This window comes from Colossoma macropomum, unplaced genomic scaffold (assembly GCF_904425465.1).
Source record: "Colossoma macropomum unplaced genomic scaffold, Colossoma_macropomum, whole genome shotgun sequence".
Classification (NCBI taxonomy): Eukaryota; Metazoa; Chordata; class Actinopteri; order Characiformes; family Serrasalmidae; genus Colossoma; species Colossoma macropomum.
This window is the reverse complement of record NW_023494790.1, coordinates 26,746,542-26,765,250: the sequence shown is the minus strand read 5'-3', so window position 1 is coordinate 26,765,250 and position 18,709 is coordinate 26,746,542.

Here is an 18,709-nt window from a genome sequence, read left to right as displayed (position 1 = left end):
CTGCATGGATCTGATAAATTCCACCATTAGCACACCTGATTTAATGCAATGAGGTACTGATGGAGCCAAACTAGGTATTGCAAATATTATTGGGTCGCCACAAAGAGAGGTTAAAAAAGAACACAAGAACACATTGACATGCATAAACTAACTACTTGATAAACCCTAAAGCCTATATTTCATTGAAAATGCTACAAAGACAACAAATCAAATGTTGAAACTGAGAAACTTTGTTTTTTTGAAAAGTTTATGTCCATTTTGAATTTGATGACAACAACACATTCCAAAAAAGTTGGGACGGGGGCATGTTTACCACTGTGTTTCATCACCTCTTCTTTTAACAACACTCTATAAGCGTTTGGGAACTGAGGAGACCAACTGCTGTAGTTTTTATTTTATAATGTGCCAAATGTTTTCAGTGGTGATGGGTCTGGACTGCAGCGAGGCCATTTTAGTACCTGGACTAGAGCAATGCTGTTGTAATACATACAGAATGTGGTTTGACCTTGTCTTACTCAAATAATCAAGGCCTTCCCTAAAAAAGATGTTGTCTGGATGGCAGCATATGTTGCCAAAATATGTATATATTGTTAAGCATTAATGGTGCCTTCACAGATGTGCCAGTCACCCATGCCATGTGCACTAATGCTCCCCTGTACCATCATGAATACTGGCTTTTGAACTGTGCACTGATAAGAAGCTGAGTGATTTGTCGGACCACAGGACACACTTCCCTTCAGCCCATTTTAAATGAGCTCAGGTCCAGAGAAGGTGGCAGCATTCCTGGATCCTGTTTATATATGCTTTCTTCTTTGTGTTTTAGAGTTTTAACTAGCATTTGTGGATGCAGCACCAAACTGTTTTCACAGACAAAGTTTTTCAGAAGTGTTTCTGAGCCCATGCAGTGATTTCCGCTACAGAATCATATCTGTTTTTAATTCAGTGCCATCTGAGGGCTCTTTTTATAACCAATCATGTTATTGACCTGTTGCCAATTAACAACCAGGTGTTTTTTCTAGCATTACACAACTTTACCAGCCTTTTGTTGCCTCTGTCCCAACTTTTTTGGAACGTGTTGCTGGCATCAAATTCAAAATGGGCATATATTTTATAATAATAATAAAATTTCTAAGTTTCAACATTTGATATGTTGTCTCTGAAGCATTTTCAATTAAATATAGGGTTTGTACATCATTGCATCATTGCATTTTGTTTTTATTTAGATTTTTCACAGCATCCCAAAATTTTGGAAATGGGGTTATATATATATATATATATATATATATATATATGTATGTATGTATGATTATTTGTTTGTATTCTAATGTTATATTGTTTTTTAATGGCAGAAACACATAATTATAATATGAATGTAGTACTTCATATATCCATAGGTAGTTAAAAAAGGGGAAAAAATACCTTTAAATAACTTGAACTTGACAAGAAATAATTGTATATATTTTTACATAATAAAAATATTTTGAAAACCTAGATGCCCCCAAACTCTAGATGGGCAGGTACATATATGTATTAATCATATCCACATACATATATGTACCTGCCCATCTAGAATTTGGGGGTATCTAGGTTTTCAAAATACTTTTACTATGTGACAAATATAGAAAGCTTTGTAAAGATGTTGTTATTTTCCTTTGTGAAAGCTGTAAAACTGCAGGAACTGACAAAATCCCTATCTTGAGAATAATTTGGAATTTTACTCATTTTATCCCCTTTGTTTTGATGTCAGCATTCCAACCTTTCAGTTGTTTTAACCACCCTTCTGACAAAATGCTTTTATCACTAGTTAAAAATATATTTATCAGTTTATTATTTGGGTAAAATCTGCACTTCACAGCAAGAAAGACTTTCAATAAACACAAAACTGAGTGCCAAATAGATCCAAAGTGTTAGTAAATAGTTGTTTTAGATCAGTCAAAACTTTGACAGGTATTTTCTCTTATTTAATTAAAAACAAACAGGGTGAAAACCAGGTGCTACATTTCAAAAGAAGTCTCATTGACAGGCACACTTCCGTCAGGCCGAAATATATAGTGTAGAACTGTATTAATATAATCACAGCATCTTCATGGCGTTATCATGTACGTATGTGGGCTGAGATACGCTATCATTTTGTCCCAATTGCTACAACATGCATTCTGACATGCACACACATCAATTCTCATTACACACACACTTACACTTTTACGTGCTCTCTTTGGGGCCTGTGTAACTAGTCTTCTATGCATTAGTCACGGCTGCGAGCTGATTTACGGATGTGTGTTTACTGAGGCTAACGTTTGAAACTGTACTCCTGTGTGAAGGAAAGAGTCTCGGAGGCACTGGAACAATGTGAGCGCTCTGGAAAAGATGGCCAAACATGTATGAAATGATGCTCAGGAGACAGCGGTGCATGAATGCAAGCAGGCCATGGCCTAACTGCACAGACTCCTTCCCACTGCACATAGACTGAACCCTACACAGCTCACACAGCTGATTCTCAATCTATTAGTAGATTAACATAGACTTTCAAATTATTACATTAAAGCGCAAAGTTCTCTCCCAATTTCTGTCAGCAGGATATTGTCACTGCCGGGACAAAACCTTTTGTACGTATTGCCATTTTGCCATTTTGTTATTTTTCCTTTTTTTATTTATTACTTTTCTTACTTTTTGTTTACATAAGTTGAAAATGCCAGCTGCTTTTTACATGTGTGACGATTTCATGACAAATGGTCCAAAATGACTGAAAATGAATATAATCTAAAGTCATGTTCAATTCCCACCTGCTGGCCAGGTCACCCCTTATCACTACCTAACTGGAAGAGAGAAGTCTAGCATGAGGTTTCTCAAAGACACATGCAAAAAGTAACTGTCAATTCTGTCACTTCAGCTAACACACATGTTGGCTAGCATTGTACTAATTGATGGGGGGAGAGGGAGGGCTGTCCTACCTACCCAAAGCGAATGAGGCCAGTTATGACTTTTGGCCTGACACGGATAGCTGTGGCATCACCAGGGATCAAAAGTGGTTACAAATAATGTCTCAAGAACATGTAACAGCTAACAAACCACTAAAAACATCTATCTATCTATCTATCTATCTATCTATATATATATATATATATATATATATATATATATATATATATATATATATATACATACATATATGCAGCTGGAACAAAACCTCACATTTTCAAATTATGCCACAAACTGAAAAATGACAAAAAATGGTTTTCATTTTTTATTCCCAGTATGTTAAAATACAGAAAATAAACAGTTATTGTGCATTAACATGTATCCTCAGTTGAGGATGTGTTAACTTATTTTCAGCAAATCAGCAAGATGCACAAACCTTTGCATGTGACTGTATATATTCAAATCTGCACGTGTAAAAGTGTTTTTTTAATGTACAATATGTGGATATAAATTGTGCTGAATTGTATTAAAAGTTTGTGACCAAACACTAAAACTAATCACTAATATGTGTTAATATACATGACCAATAAACTTCATCCTGATTCTGATTCTAAAATGAGGTTTTGCTAGAATGAAAATGTGAAGTGAAGTCATAGAGCATCCACCAGTGGCAAGCTGCAGTACTGCACCTGTGCTTTTATTACAGTGTGACAAACGAGTGACCAGGGACAAATTTGAACATGATTTCTGCTCTGGCCAACAGGTGCCAAAATCCCTGCCTTATATGAGGGGAACTGTCGGCTCCAGCATGAGCCCTGTGAATGCTGTGGAATGAGCACTCCTCTCAATATGGTGTGCTTCAGTGCAGTATAAATAAATATGATGTAATGTTATGGAGTCAAATAAAAAAGTGAGGGTCATTCATTGTCTATGAATAATGACAGAAATGACTTTGGCCAGTTTGGCTTCAATTGAAGACAGATGTTCTTGTGAAAACAGTTCTTGGGTGGTGTAATTTAGGTCGCCCTCAGACATGGGGGAGTATAAAAACAAGGTTTCAACACAGACACTACGACTGGGAGCATAACTGCGCTCTGTGTTACTGTGTTTTAAGCTTTTTAATCCATAAAGCTGACAATACAGTGAATAAATTGAATCCCAGATGGGCCTTGACTGTATTTCAGGAATATGAACCGTAATAGAATGGTCTAACAGATTACCAAAAAAAAAATAAAAAATCTCACAGACACATGACGAGTTCTAAAGTAGTTCTAAGGCTCAACACACATGGTTCAAGGTCACATTCAGTGCATGATAACATGACCAAATCATTGCTAATGACAACAACATGTCATCTGGCTAATGTGTGTCATTATTTAGTGATCTAAGGACGTCTTCTTATGGTGGCCTTCTCTGAAAGTACTCACACGCTTTGATAAAGACCAGATAGTGGCTAAAATGTTAACTTAGACATTTAATTTTGGAGAAAATTGTCCTTTTGACCCATATAGTTGATCAGCCAAAACATGTTTGGCGTTCAAAAGTTGTTTTGTAAAGGGGAATTCCACTGACATTTCAGAATTTCTGCATAATTCAATGGTTAAGAAGCAGTCAAAGTCATTTTCAGTGTTAGAATTAGAGTTGAGTTTAATGTTTAATTTCCAGAAAGTTTTCGCAATGATGGTAAAATTACAGTCATTTATTTTGTATGTGGTATTTTATTGTAATAATTCCAATAAAAAACCACATGCCACAGTAAAAACCACTGAAATAAACACACGTCTGTGAAATAAAGGTGATTATTTTGTTTTTGTACAATAATAGCAGTGTAAAATTCAGTATATGTGTGGTTGATATACATGCATTTAACTTTAAAAAAACCCCAAAAAAAACAGGTATTGACCATAAGATTTTACAGTACTTTGACAGTATAAATCCTTATTGTACAGTATAATTTTGGAATGAGACTTTGCTCTGAGACATATTTTTAGAACCCATTTAGGGTAAAGAGGTACATGCATTGTGCTGTAAGGCAAAGCATTGTGCTGTAAGGCAAATAGTCTCCAAAGAAGACTTATTTCTTTTCATATTTACCACTACTTTATCATCATCAGGAAACTTATAACTGGTCGTTTTAGATAAATAAAATGGATATATTTGCATTTTAGACAGTGTGACCCCTGGATGCTATCACAACTATGGTGAAGAAAATCCAGTGAGTTTCTCTACAATGAACCATTTTACATCAGGCCACTCTGAATGACTTTAACCATTGAATTATACAGAAATTTTTGAAATATTGAGGAAATTCAAGATTAATATTTGCAAACAAGTAATGAAAGCTCATGTACATAAATTATCATTGTGCAAACGGCATTTCTAAGTCATCACAGAGTTATCTCAAGTCTTTTAAGTCTAAAATAGACTTGCTTATGTGATTTCTGACATTATAAGACATACTGTTATCTGTAAAAATGGACCAAAGTATGAACAAAATTCAGGCTTTAAGTTGCCTGTTACTACTCCTTAGCCATGCATTCTACATTTGTATAGATAAAAGCATGTTAGAAACTGAAAAACAATGTTTGTATGCTTTTACTTAGTGGGGTATGAAACTCCCCTTTCTTGTTAGCTATGTTAGCCACATAGCTCCAATGCTAAACTAAAGAAACAAACCTCAGACACCAAACAAGTGGGACATTTTTTTTTGCTGAACTACTCCTTTACAGTCCTACATGTGCTTTCTTTAGTTAAACAGCTGTGTGGTAGGTGTCACATCATCCATCACATATTCCACACATTTATGATTTTGTTTGATTCCACCCTTCCTGAGGCGGTGCAGTGTATAGGAAATTGTGTCCGTATAGTAATAAATCATGCAGCATATGCATTCTTGATGCCTGAAGGGTGAACTCTGACGCCAAATCAAAACGTAGTGAAAACACTGCATTGCAAAAATGTAGACATATTATATGGAAAGCCACAAAGTGCTTATGTTTCAAGTGTTGATGCATCTGCACAATGTCTTCCAGTTTGTGTATAAGAGTGAAAAAAATGTGCAGAAAAAGGTTTGACCACCTGCTGCCAGTAGGTAATATTAGTTAATACAACACGTTAACATGTTGCACACACGAGGCACATTAAAGGTCAAATGTCTTTAAAACCTCAGGTGAAACGTTCAGGTGAAAAGGGCTGCTTAACTGTTAATTTTAGAATGAAGTCCTAAAACTAATGTGGCATAAACACATGAGGAACATTAAAGTACGCAATGGAAGTTCATGGAAGGGGAGGAATTTTAGGAGGAAAATGCTGTGCTTTCATTAATATCCAGCAGAGGGAGTCATTTCCATATTGATATCAGGGATGATTTCTGACTGGAGTTTAGGAGTCCAGCTGAGATGGTCAATAAAAAACACAATGCAGCAGGTAATATGAAATAATTGAAAATAATGATAATTCTGCACAGCAATCACACTGCTTGACTGATTTTCCTCTGCAAAGGCCAACAGTCCTAAAATTTTGGCACAAAACAATTGCTGGCCGATTGAAAGTTTACAGGAATCACATCAGGGTCCATTAATTCTCTGAAACTGTTTGGCATTGTAAATGAGTTCTTCTGTCCAAGTCAGTGGCACACATTCAAAAGGCTCTCAGACAGTGAAACATGAGCACCTGAGTGAGAGCTTGTGATCGTCTGGATATAGTGTATTATGTTTGACTAAGAAGTGATGGATATCTAGTTGAATACATGGTGGGACAGAGTACAGCCTTATACTGTTCTATGCTGGCTGCACATAGATGACCCCCCAACCCCCCCACACCCCACCACTCACATTCACACAGTGTTTGGCTTGGCTGTAGTGCTTGGGTAGGAGTATCTGTATTGTTTCATGTTTTCAGTGCTCTCCCATTATTCTGCCAGATAGTGTCCTTTTGCAAAGAGAGCGGTCAGGGAGCACTGAAGAGTTCAGCAGTATCACACTCACACTCACACTCACACTCACACACACACACTTGTTTTTAGATCTAACGCTATGAGGAGTGAGAGTGAGAGGCTGCAATTGGTAAGGAGTTATATGATCTATGATCTACATGATCTATATGATATATAAACCCTCACTGGACGTCAGAGATGAAAACTGGAAACTGCATTCTCCGTATGGAAATCATGAACCCTCTATTTACATAACAAAAATAATGTTATCAAATAATTAAAAGTGTTATTTTGTTCACTCAAATGTCTATAACAAAATTCACTGCTGTAAAGTAAAATCTTGAGGGTCAAATTTAGACAAAGAAGACAAATGCAAATTGATTGTGATTACATAAATAAATGCAATTAATCAATAGCAGCGGGGGACGTCTCTATGTTAGGAGCCGGTGGGGCCTGGTTCCACCAGATGTCACTGTGGAGCAGTGCATGACATGATCAATAATTCAGTATAACAGCTAATATATACATTTTTCTTCGTAAGTAACATTGTTGCACGTTTATTACATATGACAATGGTAGGGCTGTCTGATATATTCCGCATCTTCCTGTACCTGTTCTGCAAATGCCAGTAGCCTTCCTACTTCTCCTTGCAGTCTTGGTTTGGTGAACATGGGGCCGGCCAATCAGCGCTTGTCTAACCAAGTGAGCAATTAAAAAACACACATGTTCAACATACTTTCAATAATCAGCTGTGGGGCCCAATCACGTTGGCCCCATGCTGAGAGCAGCCAATAAAGTGAGCATTTAGTAAGCATCATTTACAGTATGGGCGTTGCTATGCAGCTAGCCACTGTTCCTCATCAGTTGCGGTAGCCACTCCTAATAGCAAGGCAATATAATGAGTCGAAAATATAATAAAAGTTAAATTTGGTACCCTGCCATCAGAGCAGAAATTAGACATTAAATGTTTGAGAGCACACCGGCCAGAGTATTTCAACATCATTCAGTCTGGAAAGGACAAAAACTGCTCAATCCAGAGTAATTCAAGAGAAAAACATGGCTAACTCTTCTGCTTTCCTTGCCTGCACTTGCTATGCTATCACTTGAATTCATTCATGGATTGGGGGACTTTGAGAGAAAGGTTTTGACAAGTTTGCCCAGGTGAAAGATCGTCGTGCATCTTTTCTTTTAGGGCAGTGAACATCACTGGTGCGTCATTCTGCATTATTACAGGCATGTTGCTCCTAATGCCCAGAAAGCGATGTGTTTCCCTGCTCTGATATGTTGTTTTGGATATGTAGTTGCGGACCATAATGATCATACTCTACTAGATAACTTTGGATTTGTAATGCAATGCTGTATAACAAGGTTTTGTCAGATCTAATGTTGTTATCATATCACTCATGTTCTCCACTTTTACTAACTCCTGCACCACGTTATGTTAATTTGTAAATTTGTGGTTTCATTTATGGAGTGCGTTTGTGTTTGGATCAGGTTTGTGCGTAGTTTCATTGTTATGCCCCACCAGGCTTTCTGTGGCAGAGATGCCACTTTTCAAAATTATTTGGAATGAAGTCTTGCCATATAAGCATACATTAGTAGTTAAAATGTATTCTATTTCCTTTAAGTTATTGCTTCTATATTGCGTTACAATGACGATATGTAACTACTTAGATGTACTAAGAATATTCTTAGCCTAACCCAGGCTACCTTAATCTGCTTAACCAAAAAAAAAATAAAACAAACAAACAAACAAACAAAAAAAACAGTTTTGCCCTTTCAGTTTTAAAAATGCAAAGTTAAGACCATTTTTTTGCTCCTTATTCTGTAGGTTCGCCTTGTCTTTGTCTGGTTTTCCTACATATTCAGGACATTTTTGACCTGAAAATGTATGAAAACATGCACGCACACACACACTGACGCACCCATACACACACTTTGAGCATCTGCTTGGAGGGTTTATATTCCCTCTGAAGTGTGCACTGAGCTGCATGTTCTAGTTTGGGTGTTTTGACTCCAGCAGCCTTACAGATCCTTCACTTCCAGGGTTCAGAAGTTTGACTGACCCACACTGCAGCAAAACTGAAGATCTGATTCTCCATTTCTCCTCATTCAGCATATAAAACACATGAAAGTCCTGTACACTCTGCGCCGAATCAAAGCCAAAGCTCAGGCAGTTACATTTGCGCTGACCTTCTATAAGACCTTTGCTGCAAGACCTCTCTCATAAAAACCTGCTTTTTTCCTGAAACATTACACATGAAACTCAACACGGTGCATGCCTGCCTTCTGTGGCCCTCTGTGAGTGATCCAGAGGGGTCTGGCTGGATCGTGCAGTTTCTCTCCCTCTCTCTCTCTCTTTATCTCTCTTCCTCTCTCTCTCTCTCTTAAAGCGAGCCAATCTCTTCTGCTGAATGTTTTCCCCAAACCGGTTCTGGTTCACCTCAGTCCAGTGTAACTCACATCTATAACCCATTTCATCAGCTCTGGGGTCAGCCAGGGAAAAACACTGGGCTCCATTCAGAAGGCTAGGACCCTTCAGAGTCATCCATAGTGTATGCCCCACAACTTCAGCAAGCATAAACAGAGAAAAGCCCACATCTAATCACAGGATTATTCCCACACTTTTACTTGTGGAATTCCCAAACACCACCCTAATGGTAGGTCCAATTGACAGCCTTGTGCAGAGCTTTTGGAAGAGCCTGGCACATTGTGGTGTGGAGAGGCAGCTGCACAGGCTGATTGAAAGGCTTCCGAGAATTCTCTGACCGTGCGAGTCTCCGTACAGGAGACGGCTAATGGCTTTAGCAGGACAGGTACACAAAGCTCCTGTGGCCAGACACCGGAGCTGCGCCGAGTTTACTGTTGACATCTGGAATGTCTTTCCTCCTTCGCTTTTTCCTTTTGATTGAGGAGTGAGTCACATCAGCGCCCGCTGCCGCCTCTTCCTCCTCAGCCTTCATCAACAGTGAAATCCTCCACAGCTCTCAGCCTCTTTATCCTTCTTCACAGCTTGCCTTGGTCTTTTAATTACACTGTTTTGTTTCGGTTTATTAATGTTCATATTCTGACACTGGCAAAAGCCATCAGAACATGACACTGGGGTGACTATAGGTTTACACATTATATGTATAGGGTCAGTGGTGAATAAGGCTTTCAAAATGATCAAATTTCAAAAAAATTCAGTGACTATTTATTTTGAGTGGTCCTTTTAGATGAAACAAAAACTCAACAGACTCTCTGTAACATGTCAAAAACATATGAGGGTTAGGATTAGGTTTTGGATTGAGGTTAAGGTTAGGGTTAGGATTAGGGCCAGGGGAGAGGGTTGGGTTTTGGGTAAGGTTGGGTAAGGTTGGGGTTGCGTAATGGATGTAACATACTAACAATACATCTACTTAATGACTTATTGACTTCAATGTATTCAGATGCTTCACAACTGCTACTTCACATGTTGTTGATGTGTTACTGATACTCTGTTAGGAGTTTATTAATCAACTACAAAGGACCACTCAAAATGAAGTGTTACTGAAATTCTTATTAAAAAAACATGACATTTTTGTAAGATCATCAATTTTACCATCCAGAAAATGTCAGGAGGCACAACCGCATATCAATAAAACCTTCTTTGTACTTGAACACCTTCATAAACCTTTGTCGTTGGAAAACTTCGTACAGTTTTCAATAAAAAAAAAAAAAATTATCACTATAGTGTCACATTTTCATTGTTTTTCTGAGGTCACACCACCTGACTTACTAAACTGAACCAGCCTATCCATGACTCAAAAATCAAAAATTTGTCAATATTTCTAAAAGAGTTACCCACCTTGGCAATGCACCATGAATTTTACTCGGGGTCTTCTTTATGATGCAGCATCTGCCCATTTTTACTTTTAGTTACTTTTAAAGCTTCTTCTTTATTTTGCAACTAATTACTTTATTTAGAAGTGCATTACCCTTATTAATAGTTTAATTAATCTGTGTATATGGTTGGATGGCCTCACCATTTGACATTTTTAGACTGTTTGAGGCACAAATATCTAAAATTTTCTTTTAAAGTGTTGATGTGCACATTACCTTTCATTTCTTGTTTGCGATATTATCCTTAGTTGCACCAATATTTCAAAAACTTTGTTCACTTAAAGGAGGCGTTGAAGGATAATGTGATATATTGCTGTTGTCGTAAGCAATTTTTGTCCATTTCTTTTGGTTCATTTATCATGATGACAGCAGCAATATGTTTTTATTAAATTAATTGATAGAAAAATATTGTACTTGGACACAGAACATGCAAGTCATGTCACAGGCTCATTTGCTAAATTCTAAAAGATATTTTAGGATGGTTTACTAAATGTTGTTAAAAATGATAAATGATTTAATTTCATTACCTGTAATAATATACTTTAGAATCATTTACATTTATCCTTCCAGACACATCTAAAAATCTTTTTAGATCTTTTTTTTACAGCTTCCTAGCTATGGTACTTATTAATTTACTACCTGTAAGGTTGTGCAGGATGAACATATTAGAATGATTTTAAATACATATCTGAAAAGAAGTTGTTTTCATATTATTGTTATTCCAATATATTATTATTCCAAACTTTTGAATGGGGATTCCAAATATTTGAGGCTTGGTGTAAAGCAGAATTTCTCTGTGGATTAACTGGAACTGCATGGAGTGAAAAAACGACCGGATTCTGTTGTCAGACTTTTTGATTTTTGCTGTTCGGCAATTAGTCCATTGTACTGTAACACCAGAGCAGGCCAGCTCCAGGCAGATGTGGCAGATGACTACAGGAACTTATTCATCTATGCAGAAAAACAAATTTGCAATGAACAGCAGATCACTTCTCTCATCTTCCAAACCAAACAGGAAGAGTAAAAGCCCCCGGAGCTCACTAAAACAATAGAGCAGGGCAATGAGCCCCCTCTGACCACAGTAATGACCGGATATTATTAATTATCACCCTGGAAACATGTGCAACTCTGAATTTTCAAGAAATTCAAGTTTGCATCGGGGGTGTCTTAATGACCATAATAGTGTAATAGCAGTACATGTGGTTTCAAAATGAGATGACAAGAAAAAGTGTAATTTGCTTCCTTCCAAAACTGACTAAGCCTTTGGCAGTATCCCGCGCCAATCTTTTAAAGCTCGCAGGCGGCTGAAGATGAAAAAGAAACTAAGAAATGATGGAATGGAAAATAAGCGGTCTTCCACAAAGACCCAAACATACCTGAGACAAAGTGATGGGTCATGAGGCTCCCAATGAACCTGATGGTGGAACAGTGCCAGCAGGCCTCTGGAGACACCTTCGTCCTCTGCAGATGTTCTTCTAAAAGAACAGGAAAACAGTGCAACCATGAATGATGCGCTTTAGAACGCAACAACAATTTACGATCCTTGTAAGACACACTGAACCAAGTCTACTGATTCAACAAACAGAGGGCTTACAGGCCTTAAACTGCATCCGTGCTGGGAAATGATATGTGGGGGAAACCATAGTGCAAATTTAGGAAGGAACAGGGAGGACATGTTCTCTCTCACTTCTTGAAATTATGCAGGATTTATTTTATCCCTGGATGATTGTCAAAAAAAGTACATAGCTAATATTACAAATAACATAATAACATTTTTCAGAATGAGTTTTCCATAATATTTCTAACACCAGTGATATTGCGCTGTCATTGCAAGCTACAAAAGCTACATGAATGAAGACTTGTACAATTAATTTTGGCTAAAAAAAGTCTCTGGCAGTGTGCAGCAGCAGTTAGCCAATCACCTAGCCTAACAGCTAACTTCAGTAGCTTTAATTGGTGTCCACATTAAGTGATTATTGTCTATCTATGTTATAAAGTGTTCACATTTGGAACCATTGCTTCTTAGTTCCGTTCAGTTACTTCAAGTAGATGCATCACTCTGTTTGGAATGACCAAGATACTAAACAGCTGTCAGATGTTTGCCATAATGACTCTTGTATTCAATCAGTTTTGTTAGTTAGTAATGCCATATGTTGTGACCCACGGTCATAAAGTTTCAGTCCTGCTTGAAGATCAGAAATTAAGCTGTTTTTCATCACTACTATAGCTTTACTATACAACTAAAACAGTAGCACTACTCTGTAAAGCCTGAAATAATAATTTAAAGGTCGAGTTGGATTTGGTGGGAGTTTTTGGACCACATCATACATCTTTACATTAACGTCACACACACAGGCTCAAAAAGAAGGTTCGGCTCAATGTTTAGGTCTCAAATACAAAATCAACATTATACTGATGAAGATATGATGACAATAGTAGATAATTCACTCATGGAACACACATCCTTCACCAACTTTTAACTGAGTTCTCTTTGAATCTTCTTTCGACACACTTGCAAACACTGGATTCGTCCGCTGAGGGAAGGGGTCAGTAGCACAACCCGCATTGCAGAATGTTACGCATTTCTACCAGATAGTTCTCCAAAACCCCCAAACTTGCATAGCAAAGCTTTAATTTAGTACCTCAAACTGTAGATGTGCTTTGTTACCTAGTTTTATGTTTTCATTGTTGTCTATGGACTATACCCTCATGAGGTTTGACCCCTCCTACTCCACATGTGACCAAACTTGCATCCCCAGAAGAAAATACATGTATAAGTATATGGACCACATATCTATATATGTGTCTGTGTGCATGTGCGTGTGAACGTAGTTGCGTGGGAGTTTCAGCAGATCCTGTATACTTGTATACTTGGAAGAAAGAGATAAGAAAACTAATACTATGTGTGCATGTGCGTGTGTGGCTGCGTGAGCCTGTCGTGTAAACTGAAGTGCTTACACAGTGTCAGAGGAAATGTTTGTAGAGGCTGTTCCCAATCGGGTTGTTTAGCGGACTTAAGTCTGATCCTGAGAGGCCTCGAGAGAGCAGCTGAGACGGTGCGGTTCAAAGAGATGATCGCGCAGCAGGAAGTCCAGCCCTGGGCTGTTTGGGACAAGACAGGAAGGTATTCCACGAACATTGGAGTCTCAGCCCATCTCAACACAGTGAGAGACATGCCCCCTGACGCAGGAAAAAAAAGAGGTCCAAGGGACTAGCCTTAACTGTACTGCTCAAAATAACCCTAAATCCCTGCACAGATATGAGGATTTATGGGTGTAAAAATACATTGAAGCATTATGAGCAAATGCACTGATTTTACTTTCGGGTCAGTTATAATCAATTTTAATAACATTGAATAAATTATGTTTTCAAAATCACTGGCTGAAATAGAATTCTATTTTTTTCTGTTTTCAAAGATAAAACATTTAATACATAAAAAATACTTGTATTGTTTTTTCTGCCAGTATTCCACTACTGTGCAAATAGATCCCCCAATCACATGTACAGTACTATGCAAAAGTCAGAGACTGCCCTTCGTTTACTTAATTTTCAGCCAAAACTGTAATTAAAAAAAGCTTCAATTAAAACAACTAAAACTTTCAGTTTTTCAGAGAAATCTGCAGGGATATTTTTTTTAGATCTTAGAATTTGCATTTTACACATCTCATAATTCAAGTAATCCCATTGACAAATTAGACTCATCAGTCCATAAACCTCACACTACATCTCGGACACCCAGTTTCAGTGTTCAAGTGCAAATTTTCTTGTTTTCTGTTTTCCAGTTTTGGTGGTCATTTCCAGATTTTCTTCATATTCTACATGTCCTTTCAGACGCATAGTGTTGAGCTGTCTTCTCACAGTGGAAAGATGAACAGAAAACCTGTGGATTTTTCAGATCTGAAGTAAGAGTAGAGCTTGATTTTCTCTCTCTCAAAGATGAAAGCTTTAAGTTGTTTCTCTGATGGTGATAGTTTTGGTGGTCTACCAAGCTTGCATGATTGTTAAGGGTCCAGTTTTCTCTACAGCTTTTAATCATTTTTGAACTCCAGTTTTGTAGTTTAAATTTATTTCCATAAGTGGATTTTATTGTATCTAATCTCAGAAATATCTCCCAAAAAATAAAGAACTTGTACTTGATAGTTGTCTTAATTGGAAATTAATTAAATAAATTAAAGGCAGTCTCTGACTTTTGCAGAGTATAGTATGTGTTCAGTGTATTTTAAAAATGATTCTGAATTGTTCAAATAATAAAAAATTCAAATACAGTGAAGATTTAATAAAAATAATCTAATCTAATCATTATCAGAGGTTTACAGCTTTCATAATGTATATACTTTGGTCAAAAGCACATCATTCCTTCTCGTTTTCTACCTGGCTGTTGTCAGTGTTCTTCACTGCGGTCATGATCCATTTGTTCAACTCTGTAATGTGATTTTATGATGTACAAAACTGTGTCAAAAATGAAACTGAATTATTATGAGGTCAGAGGTTAAAACTAGTAAAATACTGTAATCCACAATTTTCTTTTGTCTTGCAGTAAGGCTGATGTTTCATAATGTTGTGATCTGATCAGAGTATTGCATCAAACCCAGAACTGTCAGAATTCCACCACAAGAGGGCAGCATGCACCTGTCATTCACTCTATCCAGTGACTCTTAATGGTGGAGTAGGTTGCATAATTTAATGCAGATTTGGAAATTCTGTTCTAAGCCATATTAATCCTCAGACTGGTTTTTTGGATGCACAGAAATGGATAAGAGGTAAAAAGTCAAATATGGTTAAAAATAAGGAACAATCTGTGTACTTTGTTTTTTTTTAATAACCCTATATACAGTTGTAGTAAAGTTTTGGTACAGAAAAGGTTCTTTTTCAGCATCTCCAATTATATAAGTATTTCTACATATATTTCATATACATATGTTTATGTTCATATGTTTATGTTCATGAACACCCCTGGTGAAATTTAAGTAATAATAATAATAATAATAATAATAATACATCCTCTGCAAAAAACACACTAAAATATGGCATTTCCCATTAATTTAGAGCACAGTATCTATTTATTTGCTGAGTTTAATGTACTGGTAAAAAATAAACATAAAATATGCCATAACTTTTGCACAGGCTACAATTTATGTTTCATTATTTTGTAATTCAGCAAATTTAAATTCAGCCAATAAATAGTTACATTAAAAAAGTGGTCACTGTAGAGGGTGCATTAACTTATTTTGACTTAAAATTCACCAAAACATGTAATTTGTCCTGGGGTGCCCAAACTTTTCATACAACTATATTTATAAAATAGATAAATGTATAACATTTCTTATTACATATTTATATATAATCCTTATTGCTAAATAAAACTGCTAATATAATTATGCTGTTCTGACAAACAAAACATAGAAAATTATTTCATTTTCAATATATTTTATACTGCTTAGAACCACAGAAAATAATTGTGGGCACAAGTAATCATGAGATAATTTGTAGCATTGCAAACTGAATTACATTATTAAATGCTTTTAAAATTTGTCTTTTGCAAATGTATATATTTTGATACAATAAATAAACAAACAATATTGCCTGAGCTGTATAAATCAATACATTAAATTGATCTAAATACCCTTTAGTAATTCTGACTTTGCTTCTTAAATAACAGTAATAATAATAATAATAATAATAATAATAATAATAATGATAATAATTTTCAAAAAACAGCTTGAGTAGATGTATAAAACTACTCAGTAAAAAATGACTGCCAGATCATGAAGGAGTGCTGCTGCTATCACCGTCAAGTGGCAAAATGTAATTAAACACAAAAATTTAAACGGTCATTAAATGTAAATGACTGAAATGTAAAAAGGTGGATTATTTCCCTCACAAATATACGTGAGTATAAGTACGAAAACACTGAAGAAACTATAAACCCATCAAAATCTTACTTACAGTACATGTAACTAGAGCAAATGTTCTACTTCATTTTATGTTTCATGAGCTCATATTAAAGCCCTTGTGCCTCAGTAACCCTAAGAAACTAAGTTGCAATAAAGGGATGATCTTTTGTTGGCAGCAGCGTGATTGTGAGGTATAAGGTTTTAAAAAAAAAAAAAGTTGTGTTACTAGCAAAATGAGTTCAGCACTCTTTCTAATTATTAGAATCAGACTACTGTTACGTCAAACATGCTTTTGATTTTATTGAATATAATGACAAAGACAAAATTAATAAACATTTTATTCTTTAGACATATGTCTACAACAATTTAGACACATAAATACTGCACAGTCTACACTATCCAAACCACAGACGAATGAAAAGGAAGTGTCCTCCATATAACATGTAACCATGTTCAGCAGTAGGCTATTATTGGCAGGATATTTCTTTCAGAAAAGCATGTCCAACTTTATTTCGGTCTTGTTAAACTCCAATTCTTTGCCAAGATATTGTAATCAATGTCCCAATGTGTGTGTGCTCTGTGGTCTATGAGTGTGGCGTGTTGCTGTTAGGCTGGTGTGGTGAGTGAATTGGACAGCAGCAGGGGTTCAGCAGGGCTATGGGTTCCTCTGGGCTCCCACAGCTCTATGACCCCGGGCTGGACCAACCCCAAACTGCCCATTCGCCTGTCTCCCGTCCACTTCATCTTCTCTGCTGACATGAAGATGGATCAAACGAAAACAGAAAAACACTCTCACCATTCCACAACTTGCCTGCTAGAGTGACGGCAACAGGTTTCAGAGTGGAGCGGTGGCTAACTCATGACTTACACCTACTTTCCCTCCAAAAATGTTTGGAAACATACACAAACACTAAGGCTGCAGGATATGCACAAAATACCATTTTGTGACTGCGTTATGACTAAATTGCTACAACTTGTGATTGAAATATAGAGCAGCTTTAATGTAACCTTGGCCAGCATTGCTAAAATGATTTATATTCTATGGATTATGTGAATGCTTTAGGCCTCATCCACACATATCCTGATACTTTTGATACTTTTCATCCACATGAACATTTTTTTAAATGCTCTCCAGTGTAAACTCCATTTCCGCATTTTCGTGTGGGTGAGCAAAGCATGGGTTTTTGGAAATGCTGACATGGTTGTTGATATATTTATTGAGCATGCAGAGCTCTGTCTGAATTTTGGTTGACAAATGGGTTGTTTCTGTGTTTTCGGGAATTTGGGTGTTGATGATGTTTATAACTGAATTTACTTTTTCAGGACAGAATCAGGATCATCATAATCTGCTGCGAGGGGTATCAACTCAATAGCAAGCATTAAAAATGTTCCAGTGATTCCAAAGATATTTGATATTTGTTATTTGATGACTAATGACTAAAGCTAGATCTGAAACCATAATTCAACCTAAACCATAATTCAAATGGAGTAAGAAATAAAAAAAACTCCTTGACAGAAAGGGGTAGGGTTTTTTCTTTTTTAGGCCTTGTTAAGCTTTTATTTTCTGGCAGAAGTTAGGCTTTGAGTAATATATCACAAAATATTAAATTATGGAGGTCGGTGCTTGTTCTCTGTCTTCAGCTTTGCACTCTATATTTTGCATAATACACATGGAATTTGGTATGGAGCAAAGTTTTTTGAAAAGTAAAAAAAAAATCAGGCCTTAATTCGTCCAAACAACCTCAGAAATTCATGTGGAGCATCTAAGTCAAAAATTAGTGAATTTATGTATTGCAGCCTTTTGGCAATATCAGAACTGCAAAGGCTAACACTCTGATAACTTATAAATGATTCATTGTGCAGCCCTAATACAAACACTGACAGTCTCTCTCTTTCTCTCTCTCTCTCTCTCTCTCTCTCTCTCTCTCTCTCTCTCGACACACACACATATGCACTCAAATATACAGCTCTCACACAGATGGCCTGCACTAACCACAAATGCTGTGTAACCCCAGCCCCCTGTGGTCATGGCAGGGTCCAGATTGCCAGTAAAGAGGGGGATGCTTCATGGCTCAGCTATTCGCTGGTTAAAGGGAAAGGA